General features: G+C 43.8%; 1 long non-coding RNA gene across 1 annotated transcript in view; it reads right to left on the bottom strand.

Annotated features, from left to right (window-relative positions):
* Window positions 1–12,515, bottom strand: part of LOC122423624 — an 88,327-nt gene extending 75,812 nt beyond the window's left edge. Inside the window, exons 1-2 of the long non-coding RNA XR_006264193.1 lie at window positions 12,445–12,515; window positions 7,030–7,112 (exon numbers count right to left, since the gene is read on the bottom strand). This is a non-coding gene — a long non-coding RNA (uncharacterized LOC122423624). The remainder of the gene's footprint in view (window positions 1–7,029; window positions 7,113–12,444) is intronic.
* Window positions 12,516–16,149: the final 3,634 nt, after the last annotated feature.

Below are 16,149 nucleotides of genomic sequence, written 5' to 3'. Positions count from 1 at the left end.
TCCCTTCCTGAAATTCACAGACTATCTTAAAAAAAACCCCTCTGGAATCTGCTCTGACTTCCAGGCCTCCACCTTCTTTCACTTTTGACAACCAAGTCAATCAATATTGACTTGGAGGTTGAGGTCCACCCCACCTCCCATCCTGTTTGGATCCTCACATCTCCTGAAGCTTCCACGTCCTCCCATCCTGTCCATTCCAATAAGGTCATTCTCGTGGGCAAGGATGCAGGAGAGAGGTGAAGGAGCATCACATGTTTCTATTGCCTCTTGCTCTAATGAGCCTTGTTCAGTTACTAAATTGTGTCTGACTCTTTCCAACCCCATGGACTGCAGCACACCAGGCTTCCTTGTCCTTCACTATCTCCCAGAGTTTGCTCAGATTCATGTCCATTGAGATGGTGATGCCATCCAACCATCTCATTCTCTGCACCCTCTTCTCCTTTTGCCTTCAATCTTTCCAATGAGTTGGCTCTTCTTCGCATCAGGTGGCCAAAGTATTGTATCTTCAGTTTCAGCATCAGACCTTCCAATGAATATTCAGGGTTGATTTCCTGACTCAGCTCCAAGTGTAGCTGAAAAGCCCTTTGGGTTGTCATACATGTCATCATCTTTAACTTCTCAAAGCCTTGACAAGAGTTCATTTTGGAACAAGTTATACAGATGCTGGAGGAGAAACTCTTTTTATTTATTTTTTCTTTTCTTCAAAATGGCAAGTTTACCCTGATTGGAAGAGTGGAGATAAATTAGGGGGTTGTGGGTGAACAGGATGCTCACCTTCACGACTTCTTATCCTGGCTCCACTATGTCCATGGGAAAGAGTTTCTTCTTACACTCCCAGCCATTGGCAAGATCTCCTTGTCCCTGATCTCCAGACTCGACTGGCACCTGTCCCCTGGACCCTGTGTCACTATTAGACAGTAAGACACCCAGGACCAGAGATTTTTCACTCTTCCCCATCCTGAGTACAAAGTCCCACACATGATGGACACCATCATTTTGACCAACAAACAATAGTCTTGGCTACTCTGAACCACCAAAAGTTGTTAAGAATATGATCTTTGAACATAAGTTCAAATCTTAATGCTATGACCTTTGGAATGTGTTTTAATGCTCCTATGGTTTAATTTTTACTTATGCAACCAACCTGATAAGATTGTTATAATGAATACATCAGATGACATATGAGTGGTCAATAAATGATACTGATAATGTATATTATTTATCAACAGTAAAATGAAGGCTTGGAAGCTACCTCACAAGGTTATTTTGAAGGTTAAATGAAATAGATAGGCTAAAAAGACCTGCCACATTGCAGGTATTTAATAAACGCTAGCTTCTTTTCTTTCTTCAGAAAATGGATACTACTATATTTTACCCCAGCAATAATTTTAAAGATCAATTGAGTAATACGATTAAAAGAAGAGTTAACCTACAAACCACAACTAAATATCCATTTGCAAATTATTGCCATAGTCAAACAAAATGTCCTTCACTCTAAAATTGTCTTGAACTTAATTGAATTAACTTTGATTTTTCAAGAGGTACTTTGAAGTATAGTAGGGATATAGTGTTGCATGAAGGATGTGGTGGGGTGGTAGAAAAGGAAGGAATTTTTCTCAGAAGATCTATTTTTTATTCATATGATGCCAGACAGGGCCTATAACCTCTGCAGTCCCTCATCTGAAAAGTGAGTTGTAATCATTCTTGTTCAGTTATTATATAGGCTGGTTGTTGTTTAGTCGTTCAGTCGTGTCCAACTCTTTTGTGACCCCATGGACTGTAGCTGGCCAGGATCCTCTGTCCATGGGATGCTCCAGGCAAGAATACTGGAGTGGGTTGCCATTTCCTCCTCCAGGGGATCTTCCCCACCCAGGGATCGAAACTGTGATTCCTGCTTTGGCAGGTGGACTCTTTACCACTGAGCCACCAGGGAAGCCCTGATCAGTGTTACTAGATAATCTGTTGGACTGACTCCTCGCATCCGCTCAAGGAAAGAAACCTTGCAATGACCAACCTACTGTTTTGCCTCGAATACCCTCGTTCCTACTTATTTCTGCCCATAAACATCTTTCATTTTCTTGGAGCTCCTTTTATCTGCTTGATTGGATGCTATCTGATTAATGAATTGTTGAATAAAGCCAATGAGATCTTTAAAATATACTCAATTGAATTTTTTAACAGAAGTATAAGGAACAGGCTAAGCCAATAACTCATTAGCTGTTGGATCGATGGATCGATGCTGAGTACTTCCTGTATTTTCTGTGTCTAGGGACAGAGAGACGGGAAAGGGGAGTGTATCACTGACCTGTCTGAATATTGAAGCATGTAAATTTTGATTATGGAGCTATAAAAAGGGAATGAGTAATGGACAATCCCACTTTCTCATTCTTCTACCCTCAGTAATCTTTCCGTACACCCTAAGAATGCTCTGGTCCACCCATTCAAAACTACTCAATATCCTTGGGAGTTGTGATTGACATGCACACACTGCTATATTTAAAATAAAATGCTTTTCCTTGAGGAAAAAGAGTTGTCTAATGTCCATACCTAAAGGAAGGTTGTCATGGGCGATCAGACCTGGCTGGCAGCCTGCGTGGGTCCTGACAACTCTCAGGGAGTGTTTTTTGAAGTTCCTCTTTGAAAATCTCTGCAAATGACCTGTAATTGTTCCCAAAGGAATTTCAGTGTCACAATAGCAGTCAGGGGCATGCCACCCCCTCGAGGTCAGAGAGAGTGGCAGGGAGGGAGTTAGTTAATCCTTAGTTTTTTGTGTCTTTTTTTTTTTTTAATTGGAGGAAAATTGCTTTACGATGTTGTGTTGGATTCTGCCATATGACAACTCGAGTCAGTCATAATTATGCATATATTCCCTCCCTCTTGAGCCTCCCTCCCCTCCCCTCAGCCCACCCCTCTAGTTTTGAAAGTTATTTTCAGTGAGAATAGAAATCTTTACCATCACCACCATCATCATTACCAGCAACTTCAGCAGTAGCAAGTTCACACATTGAAAACCTTTTCAAAGCTTGAAGCAGCTATAGAATCAGTGGAAGAGTTTTGAATGCATCTGCTCACTTCAAACAAAAATATACGGGGAATAAAAGCCATCAGCCAAAACACTTTAGATGTATCGCGCTGGACCATTGTCAACCATCTTCAAACAAGTTCCCTGAGTTCCAATAAAGTAAATAAAATGACCATACCCTTTATAAAAGCGTGACTCTTTGTAGCGTAGTTTAAACCCATTCAATACAATTGAAAACATACCTTTGCTGTTTCCAATCATTCTATTCATTTGCTGTTATTGTATGATGTCTTATAAGACATGTGGTCAATCATTAGCTCTGATCTAAAGCCCAGTATTTAGTTGGGAATGTAATCTCCTAAATTGCAACATTTTTCAGACGGGAAAAGTGGGGTATGCTTTATATTAATGCATTTTGTTACAAGGTTTCCCAGGATGCCCTGAGTAAAAAGTGGAGCATCCCGACAGTATGAGATTCTTAGATTGGGAAACAAGTGATTTTTGAAGTTAAAAAAATGATTTTTTTCCAGACTATAAAACATTCATCAGGTTATTTTGCCAACACGGAATTTATATACACATAGTTGAATGGCTGATCAACTTGCTGCTATTCATTCATTCAAGAAAATATTTAAGCATTAATTATGTTCCAGACACTTAATAGGAGTTGGGGGTATATAGCTGAATGGTATGGTCATGCTTTCAAGAAGATGAAACCCATACAGTCAGACAGACACATCGTTCTTTACAATGCTCTGCTCGTTTCTGCTGCTGAACAAAGTGAATCAACTTTAAGTACACATATCCCCTCTCTCTTCAACCTCACCCCACTCCCACCCCATCCCACCGCTCCTGGTCCAGCACAAATATTTAAATCACCAAGTGTTCTCTGCCAGGAGCATTGCAATTTTAACCTCAAACTTACAGTAGAGAGAGAGATACTCTGTTTCCTATATATTGACTCTTTGTTGTTTCCCCTTTACCTTCTCAGCGAGGTTCCAGAGGGAGGTTCTGACTGGTCTGTTTAGGCCTGTGGTTCTCACTACTGGCCATTCATCAGACTCACCTGGGAAGCTTGGCGATGCTTGTTCCCATCCCCCAGAGATTCTGATTTAATCACTCCGAGCTACGGCTTGGGCATTGGTCATGTTTCCAAATACCCCTGGGTGATTGTGATATGTACTCAAGCTTGAGAATGATTAAGTCAGTCTGCAGAGAATATTTTTCTGCCCACACTGCTGATTGCCGCTGTCAGCCACCTCATACCCACAAAGAGAAGCACACAAAACTGACAGTATGAACAGTTTCTCAGTAGTTACTACACCGCTCTGCCGGAAGTAAGAGAAAACCTAGGTCCTTGAAATCATCATTGATGCCTCATGTGGACTTTCAGGTTTTTTTAAATAGTGTAAGTATTCTGTTACTTGTAACCAAGAGAATCTAAGTTGCACAGTATAGAATAAGCTATGCCATAGTAACAAAAAGTCAACATTTCAGAGGTTTAACTCACCTTAAAGCTGATTTTTCATCTTTTAAATTCAAAGCAGGCTAAATAATATGCATGCACTTTGTAACTATGCTACCTAGGGCACATCCCCTCTGAGGGAGAAGTGTGTGATGGGAAGAAGTGTGTGATTTTATGGGTCAACTTGGCTGGGCTGTGTTGCTCAACTGTTTGGTCAAACAGTAGATGTTGCCATGAAGGTATCTTATCGATGTGATGAATATTTACAATCAGCTGAAGGCCATAAAATCAAAAGTGAAATTTCAAACTTGCCGACCCCACAACTGTGTGAAGCAATTTCTTCCAGTCTCTCTGTATTTCTGTCTCTGCCTATCTCTCTAGTGGAATAAACCTAGTTTTGCAATGTACTAGATGTATGAGCTTAAGTAACACAACTTCTTTTAAGCCTTATTCTACATTCTGATAAAATGAAGGTAATATGTAATCCATTAGATGCTTAAAAGGCTTCAGTGAGGCCATTTGTGGGATACTTAGTACTCTAAATGGGTAGTAATTAAGCAAGCATTGGTCTAGAATCTCTGATCATAAAGAAGTGAAAAATTTGCCAAAATTAGGTGTTCCCAAGGACTAGTGGAGCAGAAAACCAGGAGCCTTGGGGATAAACTCGTTGCTGGTAGTTTGTGGCATTTCTTTGGGGTCACTGTGCAAGGCACAGATGGAGTGTCCTGGCGTTTTCTAGTTTTATTCTCTTTTCCCAACAGAATTGATTCCCCCCACCACACACACATACATGCACTATATTCTAGCTTACACATGCATTCTTATGATGCCCATGAAGTTGGGCATTCCGTAGGTGGCAGTTCCACCTGAGAACAGTCCTACCAGGGCCCTGAGTCAACTGTACAGAGAATAAAGAGGGTCTTGATGTTGGGAGGATGAGGATGTGAGTGGAGAGCCCTGATTTTACTTGCCCTTGACCTAGGCTTTGGTCTTCTCTGAAGCCAGGAAGAAAACAGGAGGAATTAGTTGAAAATGGCACCAGAAAACAATTAGATTTGGAAATATGAGAGAGAGAAAGAAAGCAATAAGAAAAGGGAATAGAGATGACTCTGGATTCTTGGGCCAAGTTGATGTTCTTTTATGTCCTTTTTAAAAATAAAAGAGAAAAAGTAATTTTTTGGACAAAGGCTACTTCTTTCAACTCTCCCATAGCAAGAAAGAGAAAAGCAAGACACTTATTCCTAGATTTTGCCAAATCACAGAAAAGCACATAAGAAAGAGAGTCTCATTCCCAGGCGGCATGACGGAGCACATCAGAATGAATGAAATTTAAGCCTGAATACAAACATCTGTGGAATTTTTGCTAAGGGGAGAAACAAAGAAGAAAGTGAGATTAAGACCTACAGCATTTGAAAGAGTAGTTTCATAAAAATAATAAGTATTTTCCATAGATTTGTAACTCAAATGGCAATCCCACATGTCACAGAATTTTCTGAAACGTCCACGTCCACAACGTTTACTTGTGTTTAACACACAAAATGTGAGTATTGTGGTTGCCTTCCCAGAACTCTTTCATTGCTCTCCTGTGACAGAAACCTTCTTTTCTGTGAGAATCTATTATAAGTGGTTCAGGTAGGGTGGCCCAACACCCATCCACCCATCCTTTGTTGTTGTTGTTGTTAAGTCATTAAGACGGGTCCAACTCTTTGCAACCCCATGGACAAGCCCACCAGGCTGCTTTGTCCTAGGATTTCCCAGGCAAGAATACTGGAGCGGGTAGCCATTCCCTTCTCCAGGGGATCTTCCCAATCCAGGGATCAAACCTGTGTCTCCTACACTGGCAGGAGGGTTCCTTACTTACTACTACTAAGCCACTTGGGAAACCCATCCTGCTCTCTGCCAAAGGGGTGCGTGGTGACCCAGACCTGCCTGTTGCAATACTTCAGCTCGTGGGCCAGAGTGAACTCCCAGAAATGGGCACGTAACCCAAAGAGGGACAATCAGAACCTTCTCTGTGGTCAGGTGGGTAGACTTTGGAAAAAGAGCAGGGAACAATCTTCCCTTGGGTCATGAAAGCTGAGGACCAGAGTCCCTGGAGAGGTTTGGAGTTGTCTTTGCCATTGGGTGGTGACTACCTGCTGAGAATGAAGAGGATGAAGAAGAAAGGAAGCCGATTCAAGACCTGGAAAGACTCAGCTCTGATGACAGCCCACCAACAAACAGCTGAGCTTTCTAAGTCCAAAAGGAAACCCTTGAGTGACTAGCACCACCTAGAAAGAGGCTGCTGAACTGGTGTGGACCCCCCAAAGGGATGCCTTTCCCATTAACTTCCTAAGATGGGTCCATGGAAGAGAAGGGATCTCCCTGTTCCCAAGAGCAGAGCCTAGTAGCCAACATGGCTCACCAAGGAACTCACTGCTCAGACACATGAGCACTTTTCCATCTCTCATCCATCCAAACTCAGATTCTACACCACACAGGCTCTCTTCTGCCCCTTTGAATGGGAGTCTTTGGTGAAAAGTCTCTTCAGATAAAATCTTACCTGGTGGAAGCCACACAAAAGGACTTGTCGCCAAACTCCTCAGCATCTTTGAAGTCACTTGGTCATGAACACAGGCAGAATTTCTGAAAAAGCAGCCACAGGTACAGTTACAAGAAACAGAGGGAGTAGCAAGTGTACACTTAAAATAAGAACTTGTTCTGGTGGACTGGTGATCTTAAGTGGAGGCTTAAACTCTGTGTGTGTGTCTGTGTGTCTGTGTGTGTCTATGTGTGCATATAGAAAGAAGAGAGAGAGGTTGAGAGAGAGAGAGAAAGGCAGGATCAACCAGATTTGGCATGGCCTCTGGGACCCTTGAAGGCAGAAGGGTGAAGCAAAGGGGTGGGGAGTCAAGGAGACCGGGGTCCTCAAGTGACAATGTCCATCTGAGAGGTGGGACCTATACTGACTCCAGGGCATGAATGGAGCAGCCAGCATCCTGCCCTGACTCTGAAAGAAGACTTCGGTCTCAATGAACCCAAGTCCATTCTCAGGTGTGTGCATTGCAAATAGCAAAGGAAGAGCCTGGAGACTGTGACTCTTCCTGGAGGACAGGCAGGCCAAGCACAGGTGAGGGCCACCTGCCTCCCACCCCAGCCTCACCTCTTACTGGCCCAGTTGTTCCATAGTGGCCACTTTCATGTTCACATCGAGTGACTCACAAAGCTTGAATGAACTGCTGATTGAGAACCAGCCACAGCAAATACCTCTTTTCCAAAACCATATGCTGGGCCCCAGGCCAAACACAGGACCCAAGCCAGTGTCTGATTTCCTTGAATAGGCTGTCAGGGGCTTTGCAGTCCTGTCCTTCACCCAAGTTTCTGGTAAAAACAGTTTAAGTCTTCAAATAAGGTATAACTGTAAAATGCAAAAGAATGACCAATTTGCCAAAATATTTCCAGGGCAGTGTATTTGAGTGGGGCATGAGAGGGTGGGAAGTTGTTTATCCCTTCCAAAGAGGCAGATCTTGGGACTTTCCTGGTGATCCTGTGGTTAAGAATTGGCCTTCCAATGAAGGGGACACAGGTTCGACCCCTGGTCAAGAAACTAAGATTCCACATGTTGAAGGGCAACTAAGCCCAATTGCACCACAACTACTGAGCTTGCATGCTCTGGAGCCTGTGCTCCACAACTGGAGAAGTCTGTGCACTGTAACTAAAGAAGAAGCCCCCACACGCACCACAATGAAAAGCCTACATGCCACAACGAAGACCCAGCACAGCCAATATTAAAAAAACAAAAAAATGCAGATTTTCCTGAATGCTTTAAAGCAGCAGGTGTCATGCACAAAGAGAGGGATGGGCAGTTACATTCTTTTAATAGCTTGTTTGCTAATTTCAAAAGACATATATTTAATGTAGAAAAGTGAAAAAACATGTGCTAAGTCAGGGTAATTGTCATTAGCTCCTGTAACAACCTCAAAATCACAGTGGATTAACAGAGTAAAAAATGTATTTCTCATTTTTTCAACTTCACACCAAGTTGAACAAAGACGTTCCTGGTGGATGGCTTTCTTTGGTGACTCCCCTTCAGGCAGTGACTCAGGGATCCAGGATGCTCCCATCTTGAGGGAATGCTGTCCCCAGGGCCCCTGAGTGTTTAGCTGGACCTGTTGCATCATCGACCAGCCAACGAACTGGGTTGGGTGGGGTGGGGTTTTCTAATTTATGGCTGATTCATATCAATGTATGACAAAAATAAATAAATTAATTAATTAAAAAAAAAAAAGACAGGTCTACATCATTTTTCCTACATTCCATTGTCCAGAGTTACTCTCATGGCTAACCTATAAGCAAGGAGGCTAGGAAATGTCATTGTCCTGTGATGCTGTTGCTGTTCAGTCGCTAAGCTTTGTGACCCCATGGACTGCAGCATGCCAGGCTTCCCTGTCCTTCACTATCTCCCAGAGTTTGTTCAAGCTCATGTCCATTGAGTCAGTGATGCTATCTAAGCACCTCATCCTCTGTCACCCTTCTCTTGCCCTCAATTTTTCCCAGCATCAGTGTCTTTTCCAATGAATTGGCTTTTCACATAGCAGGCCAAAGTATTGGAGCTTCAGCTTCAGCATCAGTCCTTCTGATGAATATTCAGGGTTGATTTCCTCTGGAACTAACTGGTTTGATCTCCTTGCTGTCCAAGGGACTCTCAAGAGTCTTCTCCAGCACCACACTTTGAAAGCAGCAATTCTTTAGCACTCAGCCTTCTTTATGCTCCAACACTCACATCTGTACGTGACTGCTGGAAAAAAATCATAACTTTGACTATACGGACTTTTGTTGGCAAAGTGATGTCTCTGCTTTTTAATATACTTATGAATAAAATGACATACTGTGACTAACCAGAGCCTGGCCTCTGCCGCACATCTAACAGCACACGGGGGACAGCTGATCACCTACAATCCACAGAACCCAAGACAGTTTGCTGTTGATGATGTGGCTTGTCTTCTTTGTGACTTCAATCTATGCATAGATGTCATTTGCAAGTATAGATAAAATATTTTTTGGCATCATACAACATATACTGTTCTATAGCATCCATTCTTTTAATCATTGCAACTTATCTATAAACATTTCTCAATAACCCAGTTTGAAGAGGCTGTGCAGTATTGTTCTATATGGGTCACCGTATTTGACGTCACCAATCTGTTGTGAAATTGGTGCCAGTCCAATTGCTGGATGGTTTTGGTTTTCTTTCATAAACAACAATGGTTATCTCCTCAGGATCCATCCGGGCTTGTGCTCAGCTATGTCTGACTCTTTGTGACCCCATGGGCTGTGTTTAGCCTGCCTGGCTTCTCTATCCATGGGATTTCCCAGACTAGAATACTGGAGGGGGTTGCCATTTTCTCCTCCAGGGGATCTTCCTGACCCAGGGATCGAACTCGTATGTCCTGGGTCTCCTGCGTTACAGGCGGATTCTTTACCTGCTGAGCCACTGGGGAGGCCCTATTTCCTCAGGATACTTTCCTAGAAATGAAGTTTGTAAATGAAAAGGAAATACGTTTTGATGGGAGATGATAAAGTGACTTCAAAAAGCTTCTCTTCCTAGGATTTTACTTTGGGAAGTTTAACGATGACAACATTTTTTGCAAACCTTTACTGAGTTCAAAGCCAACAATTCCAATTTTCTAGGGATGTCCTTGCTAAAGTGTACTCCTCTGCTTTTATTTGTTGAAGAAATAGACTTAACTTTGACACATCAAGAGGGAAGGGAGGGGCTTCCCTGGTGGCCCAGTGGTTAAGACTCTGCACTCCCAATGCAGGAGGCATGGGTTCCATCCCCAGTCAAGGAACTAATATTAAAAAAATAAAAAAAAAAAAAGAGGAAAGGGAATATGCAAGATCATGGGGACAGAGGTTAGCTGCATCCATACTCCATACCAGGCATAAGGGGAGATGCTTTACAAAGAATTCCATTCCCTATTATGACAACTTGAGAGGTAAGTAAGTATTAGCTTAGGATTGAGAATAGCACTGGGATTCACTGAAACTCAGGTGTCTACCCAAGTCTGTTATCCATTGGGTTGGGACTCAGATGGGACCAGTCTTGGGCAAAACTTTGAGACGGATCAAGGAAATGTACTGTTTTCAGTCCTTTCTCTGCCCTCATCTCTGGGTGTCCATGGCTCTCCAATTTCTGGCCCCATTACCCCCCAAGCAGGACAAGATCCCATTAGGGTGTGACAAAGAGAACTACTCAGAGAATCAAAAGAACTAAGCTTCAATTCTTTCTTTGATTTTTCAGCCGATATGCCATGCTTGCCTTGGCAAATATGTTTTCTCATCTATGTAAGGAGAAGTTGGGACCAAATAACCTCTAATTCTCTCTCACTCTCTCTTTTTTATTTGACCATGCCACTCAGCTTGCAGGATCTTAGTTCCCTGACCAGGGATTGAACCCTGGGCCTTCGGAAGCAAAAGCACCAAGTCCTAACCACTGGACCTCCAGGGAACTCACCTCTAAGTCTCTTTAATGTCCCAAAATTCCAGACAAAGAACACTAGACAGTCTGCATGTGTTCATTGCTCAGTCGTGTCCTACTCTGCAACCCCATGGACTGAAGTCCGTCAGTCTCCTCTGTCCATGGAATTCTCCAGGCAAGAATACTAGAGTGGGTTGCCATTTCCTTCTCTAGAGGATCTTCCTGACCCAGGGATCGAACCTGTGTCTCCTGCATCGCAGGCAGATTCTTTACTGTCTGAGTCACCAGGGAAACCTACGCAGTTTCCCTGTTCTTAAATAAGGAATTCAGCCCAGATGCATTTTAAATCTGTTCAGTTCTGATTCCAGAGCTCATTCTTAGAGTCTAACCAAAGACTTGACACAGCAGGAGAATAAAACATATCTATGACTATTGATTCTTCAAGCCTCTCCATTCTGACACCCCCCAAATGTGCTAAATATATATTTAATTGTGTTCAACTGGGCTCCTGATTGCACTGATGTTTCTCCAAATAGGAGACAGGCATCTGATGCAGATGCCTGATGCAGGGTATTTGTTATGATACCCTGTCCATGTCCATGTCCCGGACAGGCACATGGTCTTGCTATAGCCGAAAAGGGCTTCTCTCAGCTGCAAATAAATGTTTACTGGAAAAAAATATGATCAAATACATTTCACTGGTAACCCAGGACTCCTTACACTTCCCCATCAGTCCCAGCGGGAGAAGACCACAGGAATAGCGACTTGTGTACATACTATTTTTGAACTCTTGACATGCCGGACCCTTTTTGGAAACTTTGGCAAGGCATGCTACATGCAAATTCAAAGACCTGAGTCTGCTATGAGGCACTGGGAACAGAGCCAGAGTCATAATGAAATTGTAGTCTTGGCACCATGGGTCCCCATCTTTGGGGGTTCAAAGACCTCTTGAGAAAACTAACTGAAGCTTCTACATGGCCTCATTGCAGAAAAGTGCATACATGGGAGCACACACATGCGCGCACACACCATGGTCATTTTTTAAAATGCTAAACATGGAGCAAGGTCCCACTTCGCAGAGGGAAGGGTCCTAAAGGGCCCCGGTGGAGCCAGACACTAACTTTTTGCCACATTACGCGGACATCTGGAGGGTTCCTAGAGAGAGGCCAGCTAGAGAACAGCTGGGATTGTGGGGCATTAGTAGGATTTGGAACCAGTATGGAGGCGTTGGGATATGTTAATACCCAGTACAGATGCCCTGGTCTAAACCACTTAGTAGCAGACTTTCAGAGACATGTGAAATTTTATACACACATTCAAGGGGATTTGGGGACCTCTTAGGGGTTCATGGATATCAAATAGAGAATCCTGGAATGATTTGGGCTTTCTCTCTGGGAAGAAAATAGAGTAAAGCCAATTCATTACGTGATTTCAGTGTGGTTATTTTACCTCTTAAGCTCTGAGTTTGCATCTATACAGTGGATAGATAGGACATACCTGCTACCCAAAGCTCCTTCCTCTTCAACAAGTCTATGGTCAGCAATCTGGTAGTCTGGATTCAGTGTTCTTTAGCTGCATGCTTGTTGAAAAAATTCAAATGCTGCCTCCTCCAATCCTTTTAAGGAGCTAACTTGGGTATAAATACACTGGTATGGGGTCAACCAGGCAGAACAGCTTTCTAAAATGAGTCACAAATTGCCATGAGTTAAAACCTTGTTTTGCAGTCATGGGAGTTAAAGGACAGCTGGTCACCAGAGTCTGGAAAATGACCTTTCCTGGGTTTGATCACGTTGTTGAGTCATACTTTTGGCCTCTGTTACTCCGAGGAAAGCAGTTCCCGTTTCTCCACCTTCTCCTCTTTGGTCCTAGTTGCAGACTGAAACAGTTTCACAGAAATCTGGTCCTGGAACTCTGCAAAAGTTCTGACCAAAGTGAGTTGAGACAAGGTACTTTTTCCTTTATCAATAGACAACCCTGCCTCATTCATTTGTGAGTTACCTGCACAAGTATACATACCCCAGATGATCTCGCTTTCTTTCCATCTTTTTTTTCTCTCTCTCTTCCATTGCTCAAGTGGCTTTTGAAGTCCCACACATACTGGGAGGCCAAGGCCACCATGTTGCACAACTTCACTTCATTCTATCTGCATGATGTCCCTGAGGTGTGTAATGCAATGGTACTCCAAGAAGCTTTCTTGATAGACTCAAAGATTCTTAAGGATTTTCCCTGCCTGCCTGGAAGCTGCCAAGTTAATAACTTCTTCAGGGGTTGCTCTATATATGTGTCTGTGTTTAGTCACTTTAGTCATATCAGACTCTTTTGAGACCCCATGAACTGTAGCCCGCCAGGCTCCTCTGTCCATGGGATTCTGTAGGCAAGAATACTGGAGTGGGTTGTCATTTTCTCCCTCCAAGGGATCTTCCCAGGGATTGAACCCATGTCTCTTGTGTCTCCTGCATTGACAGGTGAATTCTTTTACATTTCGCCACCTGGGGAGCCCTAGAATAGGTATTTTAAACCAATAATATTTGAAACAATGGGAGAAGGCAATGGCAACCCACTCTAGTGTTCTTGCCTGGAGAATCCCAGGGACGGAGGAGCCTGGTGGGCTGCCGTCTATGGGGTCGCACAGAGTTGCACACGACTGAAGCGACTTAGCAGCAGCAGCAGCATTTGAAACAATGGGTTAAAATGCATAGCACTTTGGCACATTATGTCATTAGCATAAGCCAGAAACACATAGGGGACATTACATTTATGAAAATCAGTAATCATGGAAATGATAAAATATCATCCTGGCTAGAGCTCAACTTCAGATACTGCCATCTACCCGTTAAAGTTCAAGAAAAGCCCATAGTTTTTTTGACTGGGGGTAAATCCACACGGCTTCTGAATGGAGCTGAAATGCACATATTTTTCATTGATTCGTCTTAAGCTCCTCAAACCTCCTCAGAAGGGCAATCAGATGTCTGACAGCCTGTCCTCCCTTTCTGGTGCTATATTAAGTCCTTGCAGAACATCAAGAGCTCATTAAGGTAGGAGGTCCAGTCCAGGCCATGGTTCTGGGAGCTGGGACCCGGGCAGGAAACTCACAACACCAGCCCAAGATGAGGGACGCCTGTCTCCTCTTGTCTGCTGGGACAGGATCTGGCTCACCAGGACTTCATCAGCCTGGTGGTCGTTTGTTCTTCTTTTTTAATTCTTAAAAATGAGTGGCTGACAGCTGGAACCAGCTTCCTGAATCCCCGTCTTTGTTCCTCCCTTGAAGTGATGATAAATTCACGGGTTTGCCTAAGAAAAATAAACCCTGGACTTCCGGCTGCTGGATTCCGTACTTTGTTCCCTGGATTAGACAAAAGGCTTATTCCTCTTTCAAACACACCGAATTATCCCCAGATCAGAGTCAAAACCCTTGAAAGAAGTGATAAATGATAAATCCCACAGGCCCTTGGCCATTCTTAAAAGGGATTCAGTGGTGAGAAAGCAAATCTGGTTCCAATAGTGGTAACAGAAGCTAAGCACATTCTAATCCTATTGTGATGGGAAAAAGGCTCAGACCCATGGGGTTTGGAGCCAAGTCTCACTTGACTGGTCATTATGCTTGGGAGGCAAGCTTGGTCATGTATGTGCATGCTCAGTTGCTCAGTCGTGTCCGATTCTTTGAGACCCTTTGGATTATAGCCCACCAGGCTCCTCTGTCAATAGGATTCTCTGGGTAAGAATTCTCTGGAGTGGGTTGTCATTTCCTTCTCCAGGGGATCTTCCCCACCCAGGAACTGAACACACGTCTCCTCTGTCTCCTGCATTGCAGGTGGATTTTCCCCCATGAGCCATTGGGGAAGCACCTACTTGGTCATGCATGTGTGTGCTGAGTCTCTTCAGTCATGTCTGAGTCTTTGCGACCCCAAGGACTAGAGCCCACCAGGCTCCTCTGTCCATGGAATTCTCTAGGCAAGAATACGGAAATGGGTTACCATGACTTCCTCCAGGGATCTTCCTAATCCAGGGATCAAACCCAGGTTTCCTACATTGCATCTTTACCATCTGAGCTGCCAGGGAAGCCCTTGAGGAGTAATTGTTTTCAATCCATTTATTTATTTTAATTGGAGGCTAATTACTTTACAGTATTGTAGTGGTTTTTGGAGTAAACTTAAAGGAAAAACATTTCCATTGAATGAGGACTCTGGCTATTTACTTTCAGAGTTCATTGCTTTGCAATTACCAGCTCAGACTAGAATAGCCTTCAAGACATTGGTGGTTCAATGATAGAATCCTCGCCTCCCCCTACTCCCAGACCAGAATAGCCCTGCTAAATGGGGCAGGAGGAAATGTATCTTCCTGGAAGCTTTCCTGATCTTGTCTCTGATAGGTTGCATGAATGCAACCACATGCTTTAAAATCATGTGACTGCTAAAAGCCAGTTTGACATGAAAAAGAATTGCCTAATGGAAAAGGCCAAAAATGGATTAGGGGAGAAGTTTAGAATATCTTCTCAGAATATCAAGGGGAATAAGAGACACTCAGCCATCTGACATCCCTGGTGGTTAAGATGGTAAAGAATCTGCCTGGAATGCAGGAGACCCAGGTTCTGGGTCAGGAAGACCCCCTGGAGGAGGAAATGGCTACCCACTCCAGTATTCTCGCCTGGAGAATTCCATGGACAAGGAACCTGGCCAGCTACAGTCCATGGGGTCGCCAAGAGTGGGACACTACTGAGCATCTAACACTAAATAACTAATGTCCCTCTGAGGCAGGTTGGAGGAGGAATGAGGGGGCAGATGACCCTGGGGACCCCTTCCGAGTCCCAGATTTCAGAGATGGCAGGAGTGGACTCTTAGAACACTGTCAGAAACTCCTCTGAAGCTTGGGACCTTTGGCATCACCAAGAGGCTTCCAGCCAGTAACCCCTGGCTGCTCTCTTGTCTCCTGCCAATGAAATGGTTCTATTCAGAGAATGGGCTGCAGGGGAGATTCCAGAGGCCTCAGTCTGGAAATTTAATGTCCTACCCTAGGCTCTCTTGATCCTTATAAGCTGGAAGAACTCTCCTGCTCTGGCCAGCGGGGAGATGGACACTGTCCAGATGGGAGGTGGAGCCAGTGCTGGGCACAGAGCAGCAGAGAGAAGTGGCTTAATTCATTTCACTTTGGCTGGGGGGTGGGACTGGTATTTCAGCTCCAGCTTCCACATGGATGCAGGTTTGA

This window comes from Cervus canadensis, chromosome 21 (assembly GCF_019320065.1).
Source record: "Cervus canadensis isolate Bull #8, Minnesota chromosome 21, ASM1932006v1, whole genome shotgun sequence".
NCBI lineage: Eukaryota > Metazoa > Chordata > Mammalia > Artiodactyla > Cervidae > Cervus > Cervus canadensis.
This window is presented reverse-complemented; position numbering and strand designations above follow the sequence as displayed.